The sequence below is a fragment of the Spermophilus citellus genome, assembly GCF_964194105.1.
Source record: "Spermophilus citellus genome assembly, chromosome: 1".
In the NCBI taxonomy this organism is placed as follows: Eukaryota; Metazoa; Chordata; class Mammalia; order Rodentia; family Sciuridae; genus Spermophilus; species Spermophilus citellus.
Window position 1 is genome coordinate 150,161,974 of NC_138182.1, and position 24,318 is coordinate 150,186,291.

Here is a 24,318-nt window from a genome sequence, read left to right on the forward strand (position 1 = left end):
AAGAGAGTAGCATTTGAGCAGATAATACAGTCTGAAGTCTTTTGTGAGTTGGGCAGAGGTGGCACTCCAGGCTAATGGAGGGGAGATGAGTCTGAGGTCTCCATGTCCCATGTCCCTCAAGTCAATCATCCCTCCTGATCTCTTCCCAGAAATGAACTGTGTGTGATGTTCCAGATTTTTTTTTTTTTTTTTGTACTAGGGTTTGAACCCAGTGGTACTTAACTATTGAGTCACATCCTCAGCCTCTTTATTATTTTGAGACAGGGTCTTGCTAAGTTGCTTAGGCTGGCTTTGAACTTGTGATCCTCCTGCCTCAGCCTTCCATGCTACTGGGATTACATACCTGGCTGGTGTTCCAGATCTTGACAAAGTCCAGAAAAACCTAAATCAAGACAATCTGTTTCTCTACATTGTGGACTGCAATCATTTTATAGATTACATCCATTTCTCTGCTAAAATTCCATTTGTTTTTCATCCACTCAAGAAGACATATCAGAATGCAAGCAAGTGAGCTTAATAGGCCCACAAAATGACTTTGATTTATTTTGCAGGCTTAATCATCTGAAAAGGCCAGTTCTTATTAGTTTTCTCCAATGTATTTTTCAACTGCTCTTCCAGGAGGAGTTGCCTCAGATAGAAGGTGAAGGAACTGGTCAGGGTATATGATGGGTATCTGGAGACAGAACCCAAATCCAAGCTCCCGAGAGCAGATCGCAGATTAGAATCTAAAAAGTATAAACATTTTCTGAGCTTGGTTATATTTGAAGGGTTTATATCTCCCAAACCAAGAGTGCCTCTTTTCTCTGGTTCCCTTCAAAGCACTGCTGATGAGATATTCCTGATTAATTTTACACCCCTCTAAACATTTCTTTACATCAGCACTTCTGAACTGACTTTGGTTCCCTAATTCTTTATTAATTCTTCAGAATGATTTTCTTTTTCAGTGACCTGCAATGTCCCAAAGGCAAAAAACAGGTCCATTTCTGACTGTTCCATGCACCCTCCTTCCTCACACAAGAGGCCCATATAGGAAAATTCAGTTGCCCGGCATCAGGAGGTTTCAAATATTCACTTGTTATTTGTCGAATAACCTCCACTGATAAAGCTGTTCTAAAAAAAAAAAAAAAAAAAAAAAACACACACAGCAATTGGCAAATGCTACTGGTATAAATGTAAATTCAGACAAATGGAAGAACCTGGTGATAGCCTGAATTTACATTGTCAAAGAAAGATGTTTAAGAACAAACTGGCTTTCTCTATGACATAATCAGGAACCCTGGGCAAAGAAAGGGCCAGATAAGAAATAGGAGCAGCTTCCTTAGGGAAAGGATGCTTAGACATTTCTCTGCTTACAAATGGAGACAGCATTTAGAGTGTACCCCATGAAAGCTCAATACACCGGTACCCTGGCACTTCTGATGGCTATCTGTGAATTTCTAAATGCTACTGATATTTACGTAGTTCTTTCCAGTTTTTAAAGGGGTTCCCACACCAGGGCTTCATTTGATTCTTATGAATACTTTGCTGGGGTAAAGGACAGGTCTCATTATTCTTCCTGTAGAAGGGAAACCAAATCTCTGGAGCCCACAGAAATCAGAGGAACCAGGATCTGAGCCTGTAAGTAAATATTCATTTAATTGAACCAATATAAAAATATGAGTATTTTAAGGTAAACAGAATGTCTGCCCTTAAAAAGCTCATAATATAGTTGGGAAGAAATGCCCAAATTAAAAATAACAGTATGAGGATTAAATAAGGCAAGACCAAACACAAAACAGTAAATGTATCCTTTATTGTGAAATAAACTAAGAAAATGCCTTGATATTTCGATCTACTTATATAACTTTCATCTCTTTATTGAACTGAAATTTCCAAGTATTCTCCACTGTCTCCTACTCCTAACCCAAGTTTCAGCTTAGTATTCTGGGTTTTATGTAGATTCACTGCATCTATTGTCTTCAGTTTGATACCTTAGCTATGGATATCTGGGTTTGTCACACTTCTTCAGTTTTATGTTTGCAGAACACAGGAGCTCCTGGTCAAAAAGAAGCAAAAAAATTGAGACATAAAGGAAGGAATCTCAGGAAAAAATAACTGACCAGGCCAATGGAGAGAGTAAATAAGAAATCAGAACATGCCCAAGGTCAGGACTGTCTCTTCTTGATACTCAGAAGAAACATAAGTCTAATAATTATGTGCATGCTAATAGAGCCTTTAAAATTGGTATTTCCCCCAATCTAGAATGGCACTAACACTACAAAATTCCCCTAAATGCCTCCTCCTTCATCTGGGGGATTGTGTAGCCTTCCACACAGAGACTGTCTCCTTATTCACTTCAATCAGGGCTATCCATTGGCAAAAACAGATTCACAGCAGAGAGAACCTCACACATGTGCTCATCAATAGATGAATGAGTAAAAAATTGTGGAATATACAAATAATAGAATGTTATTATATCACAGAAAGAAGTGCTGATTCACGCTGTAACATGGGTAAATCCTGAAAACTATGTGAATAAAAGAAGCCAGACATATGCAATTCAGTCAAAATATTCAGAACAGAACAAATGATACAGACAGGAAATAAATCAGTAGTTCCAGGGGATAGGGCAGGGAGGAATGGGGAGTGGCTGCTAATAAATATGGTGTTTCTTTGTGAGTGATGAAAATATTCTGGAATTGGTGATGGCTGTACAACTCTAGGAATATATTAAAAACCACTAAGTGGTTAAAAAAAAAAGTGGACAATGTTAGAGTTTTACTTTGAATTTAAGGAGAGAACTGAATTATATTATTTATTTCCTTGGACAGGAAACATAATTAATATATCAAAAATAGAATAAGCATAACTGAAAAACTACTCACAAAACCCAAAAACTGGAAAAGAAACAAAGACATAAAAGAGGCGAAGATGGCAAATAAGACCCAAAATATGTATAAGTGGTGTTTCCAAAGAGAACAGAACAAACAAAACAAAAAAGTCAGAGTTACTAAATGGAAACTTCTAAATTAGTCATAAGAACAGTAACCAACATTTATTGAGCATTTACTAGATATTCTAGGCATAGTTTTAAGCACTTTGCATGTATTATCTCATTTAAAAAATTTTTTAAGTTGTTGATGAACATTTGTTTTATTCATTTATTTATATATGGTACTGAGAATTGAACCCAATGCTTCATACATGTGAGACAAGTGCTCAGAAATCAGAGGAACCAGGATATGAGCCTATAAGTAAATATTCATTGAATTGAACCAATATAGATATATGAGTATTTTAAGGTAAACAGAATGTCAGCCCTTAAAAACTCATAATATAGTTGGGAAGAAATGTCCAAATTAAAAATAACAGTATGAGGATTAAATAAGGCAAGACCAAACACAAAACATTAAATGCATCCTTTATTGTGAAATAAACTAAGAAAGTGTTTTGATATTTCAGTGTACTTATATAACTTTCAGTTATATAAGCCACTGAGCCACAACTCCAGACTGCATTATCTCATTTAAGGTTCACAATAATTGAATTAGTTTAAGGATTATCATGATCCTTACTGCACTCACAACAAAACTGAGTAATTAGCCAAAGAAAATACTTCAGTGAGTGGCAGAACTGGAGTGAAAGAATCTTCAGATTTAAAGGGAAATGCATCCAAGAAAAATCAAATAATTAAGTCATTCTGGTACAGTTTACCGAAATTCAAAGATAAAGGGAGGAAGAGATCCAAGAGAACTATTGGGAGGCTGTATTCCTTGTTGCTCTGTGACTTGGGATACAAGCAGATGAAATACTGTTTCCTTGAGAGACAGCCATTGCTGCCCACTGATCCCCTGCTGTTTGCCCCTACTTTGTCCACCAGCCCCTTTTCCAGTATATCGCATGCCTTTTGGGTGCTGATCAGTGGCTACTTCCACTGACTGCCCGCTGGCTGCCCGTTTGCCTGCCTTTTACCTGCTCATCTATGCCTTTAGCCAGCCAAATGCCCACCCTTTGCTGGCAGACTGCAGGGCCCATTGCTGCCCAGAAGTCCATTGTCAGGGTACCTGCAGGTTCGGTTAGACGTGATTGCAGCCATCTTGGGAAACTGGCCAGGGCCTAGGAGTCTAAGGCCAAGGGGCCTGCAGGTTTGCTACTGCCACCACTGCATCTCAGGGTTGGCTGCCTCAGTCTGGGGACACTAGTCAGGTCCTAGAGATATATCATCAGGATACCTGTAGGTCTGGATGCACTTGCTGGGTGTGCTAGTAGCCGTGATCTGGCTGCCTCTTTGCAGGGTGGCTCCTTTGTGTGAGCACATCCCTGGTAGTCTTTCTGACAGTTGGAATAGCATTGAGATCTTGGGACTGCAGCAAGGCAGAGCCTGGGGAATCTGAAGCCCAGGTCCATCAGATTGCAGATGGATTTGTGTGGGCCAGTCTGGGCCTGGCAAGCCCGTGGAAAGCCAGAGTCTTGGGGCAGTTCCCTGGGGTGGGGAGCACACAGGTTGGAGAAACTGGAAGGAACCAGGAATCCTGAAGTGCCCTGGGACAGAAGGGCCTAGCTACAAGTGCAAAGGCTAGAAGAGGGTATGAGGGCATCCTGCTATCAGACTGGGGAGCTACCATCAAACTTTAGAAAATCCTACCTATTGGCAGAAAAGAAAAGCTGAGAAAATTTTTGAAAGCCAATGGAAGCAACTGTTCAACCTTCCATAGAGACTTTCCTTTTTTTTTCTTTCTTTTTCCCCCTTTTTCTCACATCTCTACCATGTATGAATTCAAATATTTTTCATGCATCAGTTTATTGAGGAATGGGATGTCTGACTAGTATATCAAAGTTTGGTTTTGTATTCTTAAATTTTTACTTTAAAAAAAAAAAACTATATTTTTTTCTTTCACTTCTCTGTCTCCCTGGATTCTCTTTCTCACTTCTCTCATACTAAACAGCCAACCTCTACCAATTCCTTCTTTGCTCTTACTATAAATTTTTACCTCTATCTTCTCTCCTCCCTCATAAACATTACATCCTCCACTACTTCTGTTCCCTCTTTGTCCAGCATTTGAAATAGTAAACCCTTTTAGCAAACTTATTGTTTATATTGTAGACAATAATTGAACAGATCATTTCTGTTTATTGAGACAAAACTGTAGCTCCTTAATAGGAGCTATTTGGTTTAAGGTTGTATATTGCTTGCATTGGGTGCTGTTAATATTGGTCTCCCCCTCAAAGGTGAGGTACTAGAAGCCTGCAGGGACACTATAAGACTACTATAAGAAACTGTACTGCCTCAGATCCATACCGCTAGATGGACACAAAAACAACTTGAAAAAACAAGAGAACAAAGCACCTCAATCAAACCAAGATGTTCCAGCAACAGAATCCATAGACAACACAGTAGAAGAAATGCCAGAGAAAATTGATAAACCTGTAGCCACGCTAACAAAGAGAACAATGCCAGCGTGGCTATGAGTTTAATTCAAATTACTAAAATTCATGATAGAAATTTCTATCAGGACAGACACTACTGAAAAACAAAGGATAATTAAAAACTATTTTGAAAATCTATACTCCAATAAAATAGAAAATCTTGAAGACATTGACAAATTTCTAGAGATATATGATCTACCCTAACTGAATCAGGAGGACATACACAATTTCAACAGATTAATTTCAAGCAATGAATTAGAAGATGTCTTCAAAAGCCTGCCTACTACGAAAAGCCTAGGACCAGAAGGATTCTCAGCTGAGTTCTACAAGACTTTCAAAGAAGAATTAACACCAGTACTCTTCAAACTATTCCATGAAACAGAATAGGAGGGAACCCTTTCAAACTCATTCTATAAAGCTAGTATCACCCTGATATCAAAACCAGACAAAGACACATCAAGGATAGAAAAACTTCAGACCAATATCCCTAATGAGCATAGATGCAAAAATTCTCAATAAAATTCTGGAAAATTGCATACAAAAACATCTTTAAAAGACAGTGAAACATGATCAAGTGGGGTTCAGCCCAAGGATGCAAGGTTGGTTCAACATATGGAAATCAATAAATGTAATTCATCACACCAACAGACTTAAAGATAAGAATCATATGATCATCTCAATAGATGCACAAAAAGCATTGGACAAAACACAGCACCTCTTCATGTTCAAAACACTAGAAAAACTAGGGATAGCAGGAACATACCTCAACATCGTAAAAGCTATATATGTAAGCATGAGGCAAACATCATTCTAAACAGAGAGAAACCAAAGCATTCCCCATAAAAACTGTAACAAGACAGGGATGCCCGCTCTCACTACTTCTATTCAACATAGTCCCTGAAACTCTTGCTTTCACAAAAGAAATTAAAGGGATACGAACAGGAAAAGAAGAACTCAAACCATCACTATTTGCTGGCGACATGATTCTATACTTGGAGGATCCGAAAAATTCTACCAGAAAACTTCTAGAACTAATAAATGAATTCAGCGAAGTAGCAGGTTATAAAGTCAATACTCATAAATCAAATGCATTCTTATACATCAGTGAGGAATCCACTGAAAGAGAAATTAGGAAAACTACCCCATTCACAATATCCTCAAAAAAAAAAAAAATCTGGGAATCAATCTAACAAAAGAAATGAAAGACCTCTACAATGAAAACTACAGAACACTAAAGAAAGAAATTGAAGAAGACCTTATAAGATGGAAAGATCTCCCATGCTCTTGGGTAGGTGGAATTAATATTGTCAAAAAAGGCCATACTACCACAAGTGTTACATTTAATGCAATTCTTATTAAAATCTCAATGTCATTCTTCACAGAAATAGAAAAAGCAATCATGAAATTCATTTGGAAAAATTAGAGACCCAGAATAGCCAAAGCAAACCTTAGCAAAAAGAGTGAAGAAGGAGACATGATCATAATGCCAAACCTAAAATGACACTACAGAGATATAGAAACTAAAACAGCACGGTATTGGCACCAAAACAGACATGTAAACCAATGGTACAAAAAGAAGACACAGAGATAAACCCACCTATGAGTTATCTCATATTAGACAAAGGCACCAAAAACATACATTAGGGGGAAAGATAGCCCATTCAACAAACGATTCTAGGACTGAAAATCCATTTGGAAAATGAAATTAAACCTCTCTTACCCTACACAAAAATCAACTCAAAGTTGATCAAAGACTTAGGCACTTGAACACAGACCCTGCGCCTAATAGAAGAATCTCCACCATGTCGGCCTAGGAACTGATTTTCTTAACAAGACTCCTAAAGTGCAAGAAGTAGAATCAAGAATCAATAAATGGATTCAAACTAAAAAGCTGCTTCTCAGCAAAAGAAACAATTAATAACACAAAGAGAAGGCCTACAGAATGGGAGAAAATCTTTAGCACATGCACCTCAGAGCATTAATCTCCAGGATATATAAAGAATTCAAAAACTTAACACCCTAAACCAACCAAACTAACAACAAAAAACCCCTCAAATAACCCAATCAATAAATGAGCTAAGGAACTGAACAGACACTTCTCAGAAGAAGATATACTCTCAAATCAACAAACATGAAAAAAAAAATGTTTATCATCTCTACTAATTAGAGAAATCCAAGTCAAAACTACTCCTTCTCACTCCCATCAGAATAGCAATTATCAAGAATACAAACAACAATAAATGTTAACGAGGATGTAGGGAAAAAGGTATACTTAGACATTGATAGTGGGACTCCAAATTGGTGCAACTCACTCTGGAAAGCAGCATGGATATTCCTCAGAAAACTTGGAATGGAACCACAATTTGACACAGTTATCCCACTTCTTGTTTTATAACCAAATAATAAGCAGCATACTACAGTGACACAGCCTTATCAATGTTTATAGCAGCTCAACTCACTATAGCTAGCAACTTTGGAATCAACCTAGATGCCCTACAACAGATAAATGTGGTACATATTCACATTCTTAAAGAGGGAGCTGGAGAATATCATGCTAAGTGAAATAAGCCAAACCCCAAAACCAAAGGCTGAATGTTTTCTCTGATAAGCAGATGTTAATCCATAATGGGGGGGGGGGTTTAGGGAAGAATGAAGGAACTTTGGATTATGCAGAGGGGAGTGTTGGGAGGGGAGAGAGTGTGGGGATGGAAGGATGGTGGAATGAGATGGATATTATTACCCTATATACATGTATGATTACACTATTGGTGTGACTCTGCACCATGTTCAGTCAGAGGAAGATAAGTTGTGCTCCATTTGTGTACAGTGTGTCAAATACATTCTACTGTAATGTATAATTAATTAAAAAAATTAAATAAAAGATAAAGGGAAACTTACATGATCATTCTAACTGGAAAATTCAAATTTCTCCCAAGGGAAGAAAAACAAAAGATCAACTTGACTTCAGATTCCTCCTTGGTATCAACTGGTGTTAAAGATCAGAAGGGCAACAAATCCTAAGGAAGAGAGGGCCCAAGACTTTCATGGTTGGCCTGTTGTCCTTCAAGAAGAAAGGTTGATACTGGTTTCACTTGTGCTTCAGGTTTGTCACCTAAGAAGCTTTCCATTGGTTCAGCAAATCGCAGGAAGGTCCTGGTCAGCAAGGCTTGGGTCTTGTGACACTCAATTTCCAGGATCTGGGCATGAGATGCCCAAACATCCCAGCTTGAGAAGAGACAGAGAGGCTTATCACAATCATGGAATAATTGGAAGGAACTTCATGGAAGTTTTTGTGATTGATTGAATATGGGAAGTTTATGGAAAACAGCTGGGTTTCTGCCACAGAACTAGCTGTATAACTAAGCCACTTCCTGGGAGAGGTCATGGATGGAACAGTCATAAGTTTAGCTTTGGGCACTTGAATTAGAGGTTTAAGGGGATCAGTGAGGAAACTAAGCTGAGATGTTCAGCAGGCAGGTGGATCAATGGGCCTGGAGGACAGAGGAAAAGGGTCTGGGAATGTGTATCTGGGTTTATTGGACACAAAGTTGACAATGGAAGCCAGATGACTTCTGTGGGATCACCTGAAAAGAAAAGTATAAAATGAGAACTGAGTGACCAGAAAGAGCATAGGAAATCTCAGCATTTAAATGTCAGGCATAGGAAAAGAGGGAGAAGCTAGTTAGGAAGCAAGAAAGGAGTAGCCAGAGAGTAAGAAGGAAACTGAGGAGAAGTGTGATGGTATGCAAGTCAGGGGAGAAGCGTGTTAGAAGGAGAAGAGAATAGCTGAGTATGCTGAAGTTGCAAAGAGGTACAATAGGATGAAGGGATGAAATGAGTGTGGGTGTTTCCTTATGGGTCCAAATTTTAAAGATATTCCAGAATAAAAGAACAAATAGCAAATGTACATGCTGACTTCTGTACTTACAGAGTTCAGACTTAAACCTGTACAAAGAATACTACCCAGGTTAAGGAGAAGCCCAGGAAACTATAAGAGTACCTAGTTTCTAAACCAATACTATCTGAAAATCACGTCTGAAAAAAAAAAAGTGTGTGAAAATATTCAAGAAAATATTTAAAAATGAAAAGGTCAATGAAGAAAGACTCTTAGTGCTTACTATTAGCTACACAGACAGAAATAGGTATCAGAACAGATAACAAACTGAAATGGAAAGTCCCCAATACATTAAATTGGTGGGCCATTTGGATGAGCCTCTTAGTCTCTGATTAACTTCTTTCCAGTTGGAGAGGTAAGAAATCTGGTTCCTTTGCAATTAGATGCAGCTTATTAGGTGTCCTTGAGTTAAATTTTGGAAGGCAGAAGAAAGGTGGGAGCCATTTTCCTGCTGCTTCTGACAGAAACATGAAGCATCCACAGGAAGGAGGAACCTACTTGGTATAAACAGTCCTTTAGCCATGTTCTGCAGATGTTCAATCCCTTTTGGCCACCCCAATCTAAATGACAACCTAGGAGATCCTGCCTTTTGAGACTTTGCCAACTGGTCCTTCAGGTGAAATAACTAATACACAAATCTCTAGCTTACTCTTAGGAGTTTATCCTAAAGGCACAGCATAGTCAGACTTCTGCCCCAGCTGACTTTTTTTAATCTTCCCTAAAGCAAAGGGGGATAGTAAAACACCATGTCCCTGAAAGCCCCTCTTCTGTTCCCCAAAACTTCAGCAAATTAAGGGAACTGTCCTTTGTCCTTTAATATAATATGTATCTAGACTTTCCATCCCATTTCTATTTCTGGGATGGAAAGTCTAGATACATATTATCTTAAAGGACAAAGGCTTTCTCTTAGGCACACTGGAAACAAGATAAGTTAATGTTATCTGTAGAAAGCTACTTTATTGCAAGTACCTTAGGACAGATGCTCCTGCAATGCTGGTCAGACAAGCAAACTAAGCAAGCCAATACTTACGATGTTACTGCTTGTGCAGCCTAATATATAAAACTGCTCTCTGGGTGAGTGCTGAATTGAGGGCATCATGGAAAGGATACACTAGAGTACTACAAGCATAAGCTTGCAGAAAAACTTCAGGCTTAGTGTTATCTGGTAATATCCGGAGCACATAAACAAAAGGCAAATGACAAACTGGGAAAATAGCTGCAACACAGGTAACAAAAGGTTGATATTCTAGAAAGAGTTCTTGCAAATGAACAACACCAACAAAAAGAAAAGCCCAAGTGGGTAAAAGATATGAGTAAGCAACTTTCAAATGCTTCAAAAATAAAAAAAGTTGCACTTTACTAGTAATTAATAAAATAAATTTAAAACTACACTGCAAAATCATTTTTCTATCAGATTAGAAAAGACAAAAAAGAAAAAAAAACCAGTGCTGGCAGGATGTGGAAAGAAGCTGGTGTCAAAGCAGTGCCACCTCTCTGTAGATCTTTTGATAACATGCATCAAGAGCTTTCAACAATAATCACACCTTTTGACACCAGTTCCAGAACTTTATCTTGAAGATGTAATTAAGGATGTGTACAGAGACTTAGCTACAATTAATTTTATAAATGTGAAAAGCTGGAAATAACCCCAATGTCTAAAAAGAAGGGAAATAATTATGCTACATCTGTATAATGAGAAACCAGAGTCATTAAATGACATGCAAAATGGAAAAATGTTCACCACATATATTAAGCTATACAAGCCAGTTGCAGTATAATTCCAAATATGCATAAATATGAACAGAATAAATGGGAAGGCTTGTTTATTTCTGGTTGCTGTGTTTACTATTTTTTCCATTTTGTTTATGGTTCACTAATTTTCCTCAATGAATGTAAATTTCATTTATTATAATTTAAAAAAAAACCTAGCAATTATATGAAGGTAAAAAGGAAAGAAAGGGCATTAGTAAAATTTGAATTGACTGAAGTAAAACTATAACAGATCACTAATCAGTAAATAAACAAATCATTAAGTATTAACATTTCTTTTGAATTAACTAGATTTAATTTTCCTAGCATCAAAGGGAATCTGACCTCAAATATAAAATGACCTGAGGTACAGAAAATAAGGTCACAATACAGGTATACCTATCTTTGAACTGTAAAACTGCTACCAGTTATGTATGTATGTGTGAATGGCTAAATATTTTAAAAGGACATCCAATAAGTTGAAAACTGTGATTCCCTTTAGTAAGGTGGAATTAGAGAAGAGATAAGTTTTCTTCACACAACTCCATGTATTTTGACTTGTTATAACAGGTATGCAAAAATCTAAGTAAAAAGTGCAGTTAAGATAAAAATGATGTTTATATACTTATGAAAATACTTAGAATCATGAAGTATGGTATGATTAAAATCATTAGCAATATACAGCAGGGAATCAAATATGCTTCCCCTCATGGAATTTAAATTCCAGTAGGGTGAGACAAACAATAAATAGTTAAGTATGTTAGGAGGCCAAAGTGCTAAAAAAAAAAAAAAAAAAAAAAGGAACTGCATAAGGGAAACTGTCAGTGTTGTGGGAAAAGAGCAAATTTATATAAGTTGGTTAGGGAAGGACTCACTGAGATGATGTTTGAAAAAAAAATCGAGGGTTGAAGTTGTGAGTGATGATGAATATCTAGAAGAGCTTCACAGAGAGGATAGAAAAAACAAAGGCCTTTAGGTAGGCTCAAAGAACTGTAATGAGAGCAGTGTGGTTAATGAGAGCAGTGTGGTTGAGACAAGAGTAATTCAGAAGAGAGCAAGCCTGTCAGAAAGGTAAGAAAATCATTGAAAATGAGCTCTATAAGACACTGTAAGAACTTTGGCTCTACATATCAAGCGAAATAGAGATCTCCTATTGTGATTTTAAGCAGAGATATACCAGGATACCACTGGCTGCTGTGTGGAAACCTGGCTATGAGGTAAGGAAGGCAAAGACTCCTGGTTGTCTGGGTGAAGGTAGCTGTGGAGATATAACTTTCCTCCGGTATTGCTACAGAGTTCTCAGCACAGGAATAGGTAAATACAAAACTCGCCAAGAGAGACTGCATTCAGAAAGCCGAGCTGCACAAGGGGTTAGAAGCCAGGTCAGGCGAGCCGTCGCCAAAGTTAGGACGGAAGAATAGCGACAGGGTTACACAGCAGAAGCTCCGCCCCCACTTCCGTGCACTACGCCGCATCCCTTTCCCGCCCAAGTCCCGCCCACCAGGCAGTCAGAGCGTCAACACTCGCGACAGGGTCCGCGACGCATGCGTTTTTGGTCTCGATCGGCTTGGCGTGACGCTCGCTCCTACTCTCGGCCAAAGTCTCTGCCCTGCCCCCTCTTGTACGACCGCTACCCTGAGCCCCAGCTTCGTTCTCACCCAGATCTGGCTCTGCCCAAACCTCGACTTCAATCCTGTGAACAGTGACTGTAGAACAACCTCCAGCACTGCAGACCCACGTCCCGCGCTCCCGTAGTGGCGGTGGTGATGGGCGGGGGTGGGGTGGGATAGAATAGGCGGGACGTGGGAAGGCAGCGGTTGCCTTGGGCTCACTTCCGGAGGACGGGCGGAAGTGGCTGCGGTGAATGGTGGGAGGGGGAAAGGAGCACAAGGGGAGGGCCGGGCCGCCGGGGGTCGAGGGGGTGGGGCCTGGGCCAGCGGTGGGGACCAGGCTCAGGGCCCGGACTTCGACCCCGGGCGGGCCGTGGTTTCCGGCCGACACAGGGTGGGCGGGATCCAGGTAACGACTCTACGCGCTAGGGAGAGGGTCGTCTTTGCGGCGGATCAATAGGGTTCGGACTATAGAGAGGGTTGCAGTGTCACCCCCTTGCCCCGTGAACACTGAATACGGGATTCTGAAGAGAAGGGTGGGAGGAGTTAAATTCCTGGTGGGGGAGGGGAGGTTATGTGGATGCCACGCCCCTACAGGAAGGAAGAGAGAGAGAGAGAGAGAGAGAGAGTGTGTGTGTGTGTGTGTGTGTGTGTGTGTGTGTTTAGGAGTACACTTACGAAGGGGCAAAAAGGATGGGCTCTTGGAAGGTTTGGGCTATTACAAGAATGGAGTCAGGCCTAAAACATTCCAGGAGAGTGCTTTCGGGAGTGGCCCTGTGAAAGAGTTTGATGGAGATTGGGAATTACATCCCTGACACAGTTTTGGAAGCAGAGGGGGAGGTGAGGGTTGAAGAAAAGAGAGCAAGGAGTGCATGTAGAAGGTACCTACATCTCGGAATGGAAAGGATTTAGTTCAGTTGCAGAGAGCTGGCAGATTAAAACACTGAACACCCTAAGAAGCTTGAGAGATCCGATTAATATGTGGTGCCTTAAATGAGTGGAGGAGGTTCTTTTCTGTATTCCTTAGAAGACAGTTTCCCCCATTCAGTACTTTTGCTTACTTTTTTTGTACTGAGAATAGGTATGACTCTTATTCTGAGCCACATCTATGTGCCCATATTGATTAGGTGACTGTTTTGGGGTACAGTATGTGAATGAAGTAGATACTAACGTACTTCTTAGGGCTGGGGATCTGACTCAGTGGTGGAGCACTGAATGCACAAAGGCCTTGGTTCAATCCCTAGCACCACAAAAAACAACAAAACAAAACAAAAATAAAAGCTTTCTATAATCTTGCGTGGAGTATTTAAGGTAGGGTTTTTAATGATATAGTAATGGAATATAATTCAGAAATGGAGGGGGAACTAGAAAGTCTTAGGAATCTATTCCGGTATGGACTAGATTAGAGAGCATCTTAATGTTTAAATGTTCTGCAGGTTAATACAGATATCAACGGCCCGGGCCATGCAGGTTTTAAGGCCTGTTTCTTCTTATGAGTTCCAGCAGAAGACAGACGGAGGAGACCTCAGGGTGGATGACTTTCCTTTCCTGAGCAAGAGATGCAATAATACTTGGAGTCTGTCCATCACTAGGCTCTGAGCTTAGTAAACCAGCTGAATGAAGGCATGTAACAGACCCCTGGGAGGGACATTGAAATCTGCAGTGGGGGGGGAGGGGCTTGGACACACCCCTTCCCCCCAGACTCCTCCTCCTCAGAGTCCATTCAGCCATGGACTTTGGACCTGGATAAGAGGAAAAAGCTGCACTTTGTTTGGTGGATCTGATTTGGATTCTCGGTTTTGAAAATGGAGTGTTGGATGGGCATTTCATGATCTCCAGGGGAGCAACTGAGAAAAGAAAGGTAAGGTTCCTGTCTCATATCCCACTTAGTGCTTTGGTACTCCTGTGCAGAAATGTTTGAATGGAAAACACTGGGGATTGGAGTCATTCAGAAAGTCAGGGCACCACGTGTGCCCTGGTGAGAATCCTTATCCTAATGAACTTCACCTCTCCTTTACTTTCCCTATTTGCAAACTTGTAGCCATCCTTTACTTTCTGAGACTAGAGGGATACCTGGTAAAGAAAGTATTGTGAATAATTAGGATTGTGAGGTTAGGTCCAATGCGGTTAGGCCAAGAAGAACATGAAAAGAATCAGGCTTCTGAAGGGATATTGGATTAAATTACTTTAAAGGTCTTTCCACCAGTGAGATAATAAGGATTTCAAGTCCATTTGGGGTAAGACTCTGAAATGTGTTGCCTAGACAGAGGCAGGCTGCTCTTTTTGGGGAGCTAACTATATAAGGCAACTAAGTGCAGTGGTGTATGCCTGAAATCCCAGCCAATTGGGAGGTTGGTAGGAGGATCTCAAGTTCAAGACCAGCCTCAGCAATTAATCGGCCCTAAGCAATTTAGTGAGACCCTGTCTCAAAACAAATAAAAAAGGCTGGGGATTTAAGTGGTAAATTTCCACTGGGTTAAATCTGCAGTTACTTCTTCCCCCCAAATAGGACAGTGAGGAGGGGCTAGAGGTAGGAAAGATAAATTGTTTCTTCCTCCTTCCCCTATAAAGGAATTTGGGACATGAAACCTCATAGAAAAAATAGAAAACCACCCACCTAAATTTGGGAATCAGTAGGTTTTGTGTTCTAGCTCTGACTTTCTGAGTCAATGTTCAACCCTACATATATTGATCAACTTCTGTTGTTTTCTTCACTTGAAAAATGTTGATAACTATCATGATAGGTCTCTCACAAGATTTACTAGAAGGAAATGAAATAATGATACATTCTGACAAGTACCAAGGCAATGACATACAAAACAATAATATTGGCATTCCTTGACATACCTGTTTGTTACAGTGAGAAAATCTCTAATTAGGTGTTCTTTCTTATATTAAATTACCTTACTGGCAAAAGCCTTAGAAGACATCCTTAATTAAAAGCCTGCCCTGAATTTGTCTCATCTTACTGCTGTTAATACCTGGTATCGTCATATTGTAGAAAAGGTGAATGGATTAAGGACTTAAATTTGAGCGATTATGTCAGCTACTGCATTGGCCATAATGGTTCTCCATTTATTTCTACCGAGTACCTCTTTTTGGGGATAGAAAATTAAAGAGGGGTAGAGGGAAGTTTGCTGGGTTTCTGTTCATGACTAAAAAGCTCAGGGGTCACTCCAGGAAAACTGGGCTGACTGGGCTATGCAAAATAACCACACAAGAGACACAGATACCTTTTCCTTTGAGGTCCCTGTGATGGTTCCTCTGACCTTAAGGGTCCACGGGAAGAGAGAGAGAAAAAACACATACACACACACACACACACACACACACACACACACACACAAGCTGACCCCTTTTATTGAGGAGAAGCTATTCAAATGAGGCAAGGGGTCAGGTTTCAGGGGGCTGAGTTCAGCTTCATGGTGTCTGCTGTTAGCAGGTTGACTGACATCTAGGTAGGCCACACCCAAGGGCACAGTAAGAGAAGGGGACACACACAAGGCACTTCCATGGAACATTCTATCCTAAACAGGGCAAGGGGTAATATTACAAAGGAATAGGAGATCATAGCTCCACCCATGGGGCTATAGGAAGACATGCTCAGGCACAAAGACAAAGTCACTTGGAAGAGCAAAGAAGAGCTGGGCAGTCTAGCAGCATGGGTGCCTGACTGCCACATCGCCCAGCAGGGGAGTTAACTCAGTCAAGGTTGGTCTCCCACAGAAATTTAAATCTCAAGGGCCAAGTGTCTGTTTGGGAGATAGAGCTCTGTTTCTTGGGGTGAATGCTGGTTCTTTCCTTCTTATGCCATATCCCTAGTCTTCTACTCTTTACAATGATAGGTTTTTTCAGACTGAATCTCTTAGCCATGTGTATTTCTGCAGACTGTCTCACTTAAAGCAAACCTGTTCATAGTAATCTAATCACTTCTTGCCCACACCTTCCTTGAACTCTGTTTACTTATGCCAAGTCTGCTAAGAAACAGTGACAACAAATAGTGGAAAGGAGAGGTGGCACATAGTGCTGAGATGGTAGAGAGAATGGTGGTCTGGGTCAGTATGGTCATCTGGGCCAGGAAGTTTGTCTTCTGGAATTTCTTTGCTTCTTACTTACTGAGTAACAGCTGGGACTCACATTCAGTGGGGACTGGTAATAATAACTGAAAATCCAGTATTTATGCCTTACTTTCTTTGTTAGATTTCTTTCTTTTTGCCCACTTTTCGCATTCTTCCTTGCCATAGGAATCCCTGCCTCCTCCCAGTGGCCTGAGGGCTGGGCAGGCCTGAGTGCCTGGATCACTGACCCTGAGGTGTTCTTCCTTTTCTGGATGTCTGGAGCATAGCCCCTTTGACACCAGCCTGCTATGTGGGAGGATATATCACCTTTCACCAGCTTCACACAGCAAATTCCTGGTGCCAGTCTTTGCTTAGGCAGAGGGGATCACAGTGATCCTTTGGTGAGCCCCGGATGCTTTCTCAACTGTCTCTGGGGTTCATGCTGTGTAAGAAGGGTCCTCATTTTCCTACCTTAGAGTCTCTACTATCCTGTGAGTGCTTGTGAGCACCTACAACCACTTGAAGTAACAAGAAGTATTGTATTTGTATAGTGTTGATGTCATGTGAAGAGTCCAAGCTATTGTGTCAGTATTCCCTCACTGCTTTGTTGTGATGAAGACAGAGTGGCGATTATTTCTGAGTTTGAGGGGAAGCTACAGAAGCCCTTAAGCTGGAAGGGCTTGCCTGAGGGTGGAGTGGCAGACATTGAAATTGCCTGTGCAGTGCAGAGCTGCTTTTACAACATCTGATCTGACAAGGGTGGTTTGGTCTTGCTGCAAACTTCCAGGGAGAGAAACTGTGTGCCCTGACAGCCTTCCTGGTAAGACATTTCCTCCTTAGGGTAAACCAGAATTCCTCTCTTTTGTCAGAGCAATAGCTCTGCCCTCTACCCAACTCCTGTACAAGATGTTTCTTTTATTTATTTATTTATTCTCTGTCCCTCCCTCCCTCCTTCTCTTCCTCCCTCCGTCCCTCTCTCCTTCCTTTTTCTGTCCCTCCCTCCCTCCCTCTCTCCCTCCTTTCTCTGTCCCTCCCTCCCTCTCTCCCTCCTTTCTCTGTCCCTCCCTCCCTCCCTCCTTCTCTTCCTCCCTCCCTCCCTCTCTCCCTCCTTTCTCTGTCTCTCCCTCCCTCCCTCCTTCTCTTCCTCCCTCCCTCCCTCTCTCCCTCCTTTCTCTGTCTCTCCCTCCCTCCCTCCTTTCTCTGTCCCTCCCTCCTTTCTCTGTCCCTCTCTCCCTCCCTCTTTCTCTTCCTTCCTCCCTCCCTCTCTCCCTCCTTTCTGCCTCTCCCTCCCTCCCTCCTTTCTCTGTCCCTCCCTCCCTCCCTCTCTCCCTCCTTTCTCTGTCTCTCCCTCCCTCCCTCCTTCTCTTCCTCTCTCCCTCCCTCTCTCCCTCCTTTCTCTGTCCCTCCCTCCCTCCCTCCCTCCTTTCTCTGACCCTCCCTCCCTCCCTCCTTTCTCTGTCCCTCCCTCCCTCCTCCTCCTCCTCCCTCCCTCTCTCCTTCCTTTCTCTGTCTCTCCCTCCCTCCCTCCTTTCTCTGTTCCTACTTCCCTCCCTCTCTCCCTCCTTTCTCTGTCTCTCCCTCCCTCCTTCTCTTCCTCCCTCCCTCTCTCCCTCCTTTCTCTGTCCCTCCCTCCCTCCTTTCTCTCCAAGATGTTTCTCTCAAGACAACCATTCACCTTATTGCAGGGCCATCAGGATGCCAGGGCCTGCCACTCATGGGGACCAATGATAGATGATGTGTTTTTATGTATACCCTTCTTTATTTGCAAAGGAATTGTAGATGGCTAACTAAAAGTTAGATTTCACAGGCATTGCTCATTGATTATTGTGTTAATCTCTTCTCCTTTCTTTGACTTTATAAGCTGGGTTTCTGTGTCTCTCTGGGGAGACATTTGCACATAATCCAATCCCAGGCATATCTGCAGAATCTAGATACCTGGTCCCTTGTTTCTGCCCTTCTTTTCATGATAGCTTCTTCCCATGCAACCTCTATCAAGAGCCCAAGGTGTGTGTGTGTGTATGTGTGTGTGTGTGTGTGTGTGTATGTATGTATGTGTGGAGGATACTAGGTATTTTTTAAAAATTATTTATTTTTTAGTTGTAGTTGGACACAATACCTTTATTTTATTCATTTATTTTTATGTGGTGCTGAGGATTGAACCCAGGGTCTCGAACGTGAGAGCTGAGCACTCTACCACTGAGCCCCAGCCCCAGCCTGCCCTTTTTATTTTCTATTTTTAAGGAGCATGGGATTGGATTATGTGCAAATGGAATAGGAGGATCTGGTTATAGAATAAGATAGAATGAATAGGGACAATATATTCTCTTGCCCACCCCACCCTACTACCACCAAAAGAGAGCTAGACAAACAGAGAAAGAATAAAAAGAAAATTGTTCTAAGTTGCTAAGGCTGGCAACTTGTGATCTTCCAGCCTCAGCTTCCTCAGGCCTGTGCCATTACTTCTGGCCCAAGGCCTCCTTTTCCCAGGTCATTTTGGCACTCATTTTCCTGGCTTCTTACCTCTCGGACCAAATGTTTCCCTTTTTTTTTTTTTTCATTCAAAAATTTATTTCATTCTCAAATGAAGGACTGCAGAGAGTGGGGAGTTATGCAAATATAGCACAGCCCTCCTTTATCCCTAGCCATCTCGTTTCCCATCTACCTGCCTTACATGGAGGAGTATTATGGTTAGAGGTGGGAATGACAAGACATGGGCTATTCAGTCTTCCCCAACCTTTCAGCACCTGATTATGTCTGTCTATTCTCCTGGAACGTGGTTTTAGTTTCTTAATCTACAGATCAGTTTACCAACCTTTAACACGTTTAGGAACTTCATTGTTTTCCTTCATACTTTTGACACTGAGTGTGATGTGTAGGGCCCTTGTGTCCCTTAATTCCCTTCATAAGGAAAGTGTAGAGAGAGGGCAGAGGTACAGAGATGCTGGCCTCTGCCTGGCACATGAGCCTGGTCTTGAGTTTCCTGTCACAATCCAGACTGTCAGCTAAACCAGAAATCATAGATACACACATATCCACACATAGTCAAGCCTCATTGATGTGTCAGCTCTTCTCTTATTGTACTTCTTCAGGGCAGGACTCCAGCTGCTACAGTCGAGATTTCTCTGGCACACCATTGTGTTCCTGTCATGCTGGGCACACAGCCATCTCAGAGAACAGTAGCACTAAGCATGCATGAGGGGAGAGAATGAGTGCTAGGTTTAGAGGCAGGAATGCCTGGGTCTAAAATCTGGCCATGGTGCTCACTAAGGGTTGTGACCTCCAGCAAGTTATTGCTTACCCTAAGCCTCAATCTCCTATCTGTAGAATAGAGTTTATGTTGTATACTCTGAAGAGCTGCTAGAAGAGTTAGGAGAGGCCGAGGGAGAGGTCTTGCCTGTGGAGGCCTTTATGCCTGGTGATTCCTTATAGTTTTGTTTTAGCTCTTCACTTACATGCAGGGGCCATTAAGATAAGTCCATCTTTTGGTTCTTCAGAACTCTGCAGAACTCTGGCTTCATATAGAAACAACTTAGCGAGCACACACTGGAGTTCTAGGCTGCCTTGTGCTCTAGATCACCTTGGAGAAACACATAGGCAGGGGAGGGTCTGATGTCATTGGAGTGTGTCCTGGTGATATAGTGGTGGTCCTTCTCTGGAAAGTTACCTACAGAGCAGCTAGTAGTTAGTTATCAGCTCCCCACTCTCACTTCTTTGGGTGAGGGGTGGGTGGTGGTGAACTGAGGCCTCTGCAAAGGGTCACCCAGGGAAGGTTGTTGGTGGAAGGGAGTCAGGCTTATGTTGTGGACACAGCAGGGACTCCCATACACCTCTAAATTACAGAATGGCTCATTGTGGTGCCTGGCTTTTACTGGAGTGGCCTGTCATGGAATCCAGTGCTCAGGCTTTAGAGAAATTCTATCTCTGCTCTGGATCCACTGCTGACTCCTCAGCAAACTCTGGTCTTCATCTTTTCTCCACCCTTGTGACTCATGTCACAGTTATTTGTTACTGAATTTCCTTCCTTTGATTGGCCTGAGTCCTGAAACCCTCCTTCACCTTCCCTTTAGGTTTCTTCTAAAATATCAAAGGGACACTGACTTTTAGGCTTTTCTGGGGGCACTTTCCATATCTCTTTTACATGGCAACCACAAAAGCCTGTGCCTGTGATTTATTCCTTCTCTTCTTAGTTAGGTCTGATGGTCCCAGCAGGCAAGCCTGTGTCTCTGCTTTTTCACTCAGAACTAACCACTTTCATTCTCCACCCCCCAAAGGAAAAAACAAGAAAGAAACAACAACTGGCTCTCAACAGTGCCTTTGGCAGCAGGTGTTTCCTCCCTGACTTCCTTTTGACACCCGGGTTCCTGTATCACCAGCCCCTCTTGTTTTTCCAATCTAGACTCTGAAGCCTCTCTGGAGTTGTGGGTAGGAGATAGCTTCCAAATCCTTGGGCTTTGTTTGGCGAATGCCCTGTTTGGGATGCTCTGCTTACCTGGGGCACACCCTTTGAAACCTTATAACACCAGTTTTGCTGTTCTCCAAACTCCACAAAGCTCTGGACACTAGAGCAGTTGAGGAAGAGACACCAGCGGAAGTCTAGAGTACAGGGATCTTTTAAGTGTGGGTGAGGTCGGGTATCAGCTCTTGAGGAGTTGCGACTGCAAGTAGGGACAGGCTTAAAAGTAAGTTATTTTTATGTCCACCCCTGAAATTGGGGACCTAGGAAAATGTGATGTGCCATCTTGCGGGTGATTGGAAAGTCCGGGAGAGGAGGAGGGCCCAGGAAGGCAGGGTCAGGGCGGGCCCGAGGCGGGGCGGAGAGCAGCGGCTGGCCCCGCCCTCCCCGGGGAAGGGCCACGTTGCCCGCCCGGGAGTCCGGCCCGGCGCGCAGCAGGAAGGGCTGGTGAGGCGAACGGGACGTCAGCTGCGCGAGCGCCTGGGACGCGCCGGGGCACCGGGCTCGCTCCCCGCGTCCCGGGCGGGCCAAGTTTAAGGCTAGGAAGTTGGTAAGTAAGAGTGTGGGAACGCCGGCGTCCTTCAGTTCTAAGGCTTATCCTAGGGAGGGAACTGAGGAAGGCCCTGCGGGCGTGGAGGGACTCCCCGAGGAAGCGAACTCCGGGTATTGCCCAAAGTCCGGGTAGTGCTGAGAGCCCCTGCGAGAGGGGCTTGCCTCCGGACCTGTCTGGGCCGACTTAAGTGCTGGCTGTGCTTCAGTCTCCCCTGAGCCGGGAAGTCGAACTCTGTTCAGCTTTTGGAATCCCAGGGCCTCCAGCTGTTGGAGGGAGGGCAGAGTGGGGAGTCTGTTGTGAAACTCCGCCGCCGGGCGGGCGACCGTGGGTGCGGGGCTGGGCGGAGGTGGGATCGCTGCCGTGGGTTTGGGGAACAGGAAGTGACCTTCTCCCACTCCCCCCCAAAACACCCCAGCGTCCTTTCCACAAGTTTCTACCGGTGGTTTTTGCTCAGCCAGAAGGAAAAATTGAACCAATGTTGAAATATGTTAAGTTAGAAAACTTTTTTCTACTTGCTTGCTAATGTGTGTGAATTAGGGACCTCCTGCCTTACAAAGCTTGGAGCAGAGGGATTGTAGCTGGCCGGATCAGTGTCCCCTTAGAAGCATGAGCCCAAGGGTGAAGCTTTACTTGGATTAACCTTTGCTTCTGTAATGTGTTTAGTCTTTACTTTGAATATCACTGGCAGATAATGTTCAGCTTTATTTTCTGTCATTTAAAATGCTTCTCAGATGCTGGCATCCTCCAGGGTCTTCCTTCCGTCTCAAATCACTGCTGCCTCATTTCTTCACATTAAGGAAAACCTGATTCGGTGTCCTCACAGAAAGTGAGAGTACTGTAGTATGCCCAGCCTTGGTGGAATGCAAAGGTTAAACTTATTTCCTGTTTGAGGGATTGGGGAAATTGTCACTCATCATCTTCTAGTCAGTCATGAAGGACCTTGGAGATGACCAGCTCAACCCTGAACTTTATAGATGAGGGACAAGTAACTTGCCCAAGAGGCAACTTACCTGGCCTGTTGGTGCTCGATTGCCTGAGTCCCAGACCTTCGTGCCTTTTGCCATACTAGCATTGTATTTCCTCTACCCCTTTTTTCCTAAGCTGAATAACCTGTATCCCATCCCTCCTAGGTCTTCTTTTCTAAACCCTTGAATTATTTAGTGTATCTTCTGACTCCCTTTCACTTTTTCCATCCTTCTGAAATTATGGAGCCCAGTACATGATACAAGAATAAAATAATGAACACGAAAAATAGTGATTCACGTTGATCTCCATTATCTGTGATGTGTCCTATGTGTTCTAAACTTTTTAAGCAGTGCTTTTAACACAGCAAGCAAGGCAAATGGAAGGGATAGTCTGTAGACATTCCTTCTACTCTGTGTTTAATTTTAAAGCTAGACAGTAATTTTTCCCCAATTGCTTATAATTAGAAGTTGACTTATTTGGTGTTTACTTGTTATTTGAGAAACATTTTTTCCAGAGAGAGGGGACAAGCATGGAATCAAGAGTGTTAGAATGGAATCTGTTTTTAGGCAGTCCTTCAGAGGAAAAAAACCTAAGTCCTGTAGGGATTGGTAGGTCCTGCCCACAGTCACCTGGGTTTTGGTTGAAGGTTTTACATACTAAAAAAACCTCAATTTTCTCCTGCTATTATGCTGATTATGTCTTTAAACTTAGTGGTATAGATTGGCTGTTTCATTTCCCTAAAGGAATTCTTAAAAAACTCAAGAAAGTTAAAATCAATCTTGAGTTGGGCCTTGCTGGCAAATCTTATGAATAATATTAGGAACTCAGGTCAGGATGACATATAGTTACTTTTTTTGTTGTTGTTTGTTTTGTTTAGTTGTTGTTGTTGTTTTGTACTGGGGATTGAACCCAGGGGCATTTTACCACTGAGCTGCATCCCCAGACCTTTTTAACTTTTTATTTTATTTTGAGAGAGTCTCACTGAGTTGTATAGGGCCTTGCTAAGTTGCTGAGGCTGGCCTTGAACTTGAGATCCTCTTGCCTCAACTTCAGGAGGTACTGGGATTACAGGTGTATACCACTTTGCTGGGCAGTTGTTCTATTTTTAAAAAAGGTTGTTTTTTTTTTTTTCCCAAAATGACTTTACCCATAAATATTCCATTTCATTCCATACCATATGTGTTACAATATGACATTGTCCTTTTCCCTCCCAAAGGTGGAGTTTGTGGTTTTCTTCCCTTGAATGTGGGAAGGGACCAGTGATTCCCTTGACCAGTGAGTAAGGCAGAAGTGAACCAAGGTTGGATCAGGAAAAGAATACAGCTTCAACTAGCTTTTACTTTTCTTGGGACATTTACCTTTGGAACTTAGCCATCATCTTCATAGGAAGCCCAGACCATGTGAAGAGACCACTTGGAGGTGTTCCAGCACTCCAGTTAATGTCTCATCCAAAGCCAACCTTAGCTTACAGATGTGAGAGAATGAGTGAGTCTAGCCTTCAGCTTTTGAGTCATTCAGCCTGGGTTCCAGACATAGTAGAACAGAGACAGGTCATCCCCTCTGTGCCCCACTTTCCAAGTTCTTGAGCTATAGAAATTGTGAGAGGAAATAAATGATTGCTATAGTTT

General features: G+C 42.3%; 1 protein-coding gene and 1 long non-coding RNA gene across 9 annotated transcripts in view; one reads left to right on the forward strand and one right to left on the reverse strand.

Moving 5' to 3' along the window:
- Positions 1-1,772: 1,772 nt before the first annotated feature.
- LOC308646175 lies at positions 1,773-12,843 on the reverse strand. The gene is made up of 3 exons (XR_014021330.1): positions 12,709-12,843; positions 8,305-8,990; positions 1,773-2,035 (listed from the first exon to the last, which is right to left on the reverse strand). It is a non-coding gene; the product is annotated as an uncharacterized lncRNA (long non-coding RNA).
- A 23-nt stretch (positions 12,844-12,866) lies between these two features.
- Positions 12,867-24,318, forward strand: part of MGAT1 (alpha-1,3-mannosyl-glycoprotein 2-beta-N-acetylglucosaminyltransferase) — a 61,760-nt gene continuing 50,308 nt past the window's right edge. For 2 of the 8 annotated variants that reach the window (XM_081288767.1, XM_081288768.1), the window contains exon 1: positions 21,524-21,721. The gene's annotated coding sequence lies outside the window, so the exon portion shown is untranslated. Of the gene's footprint in view, positions 13,070-13,101; positions 14,522-21,203; positions 21,398-21,517; positions 21,722-24,318 lie in introns of those variants that run through there. The other 6 variants (XM_081288762.1, XM_081288763.1, XM_081288764.1 and 3 more) reach the window with 6 other exon arrangements.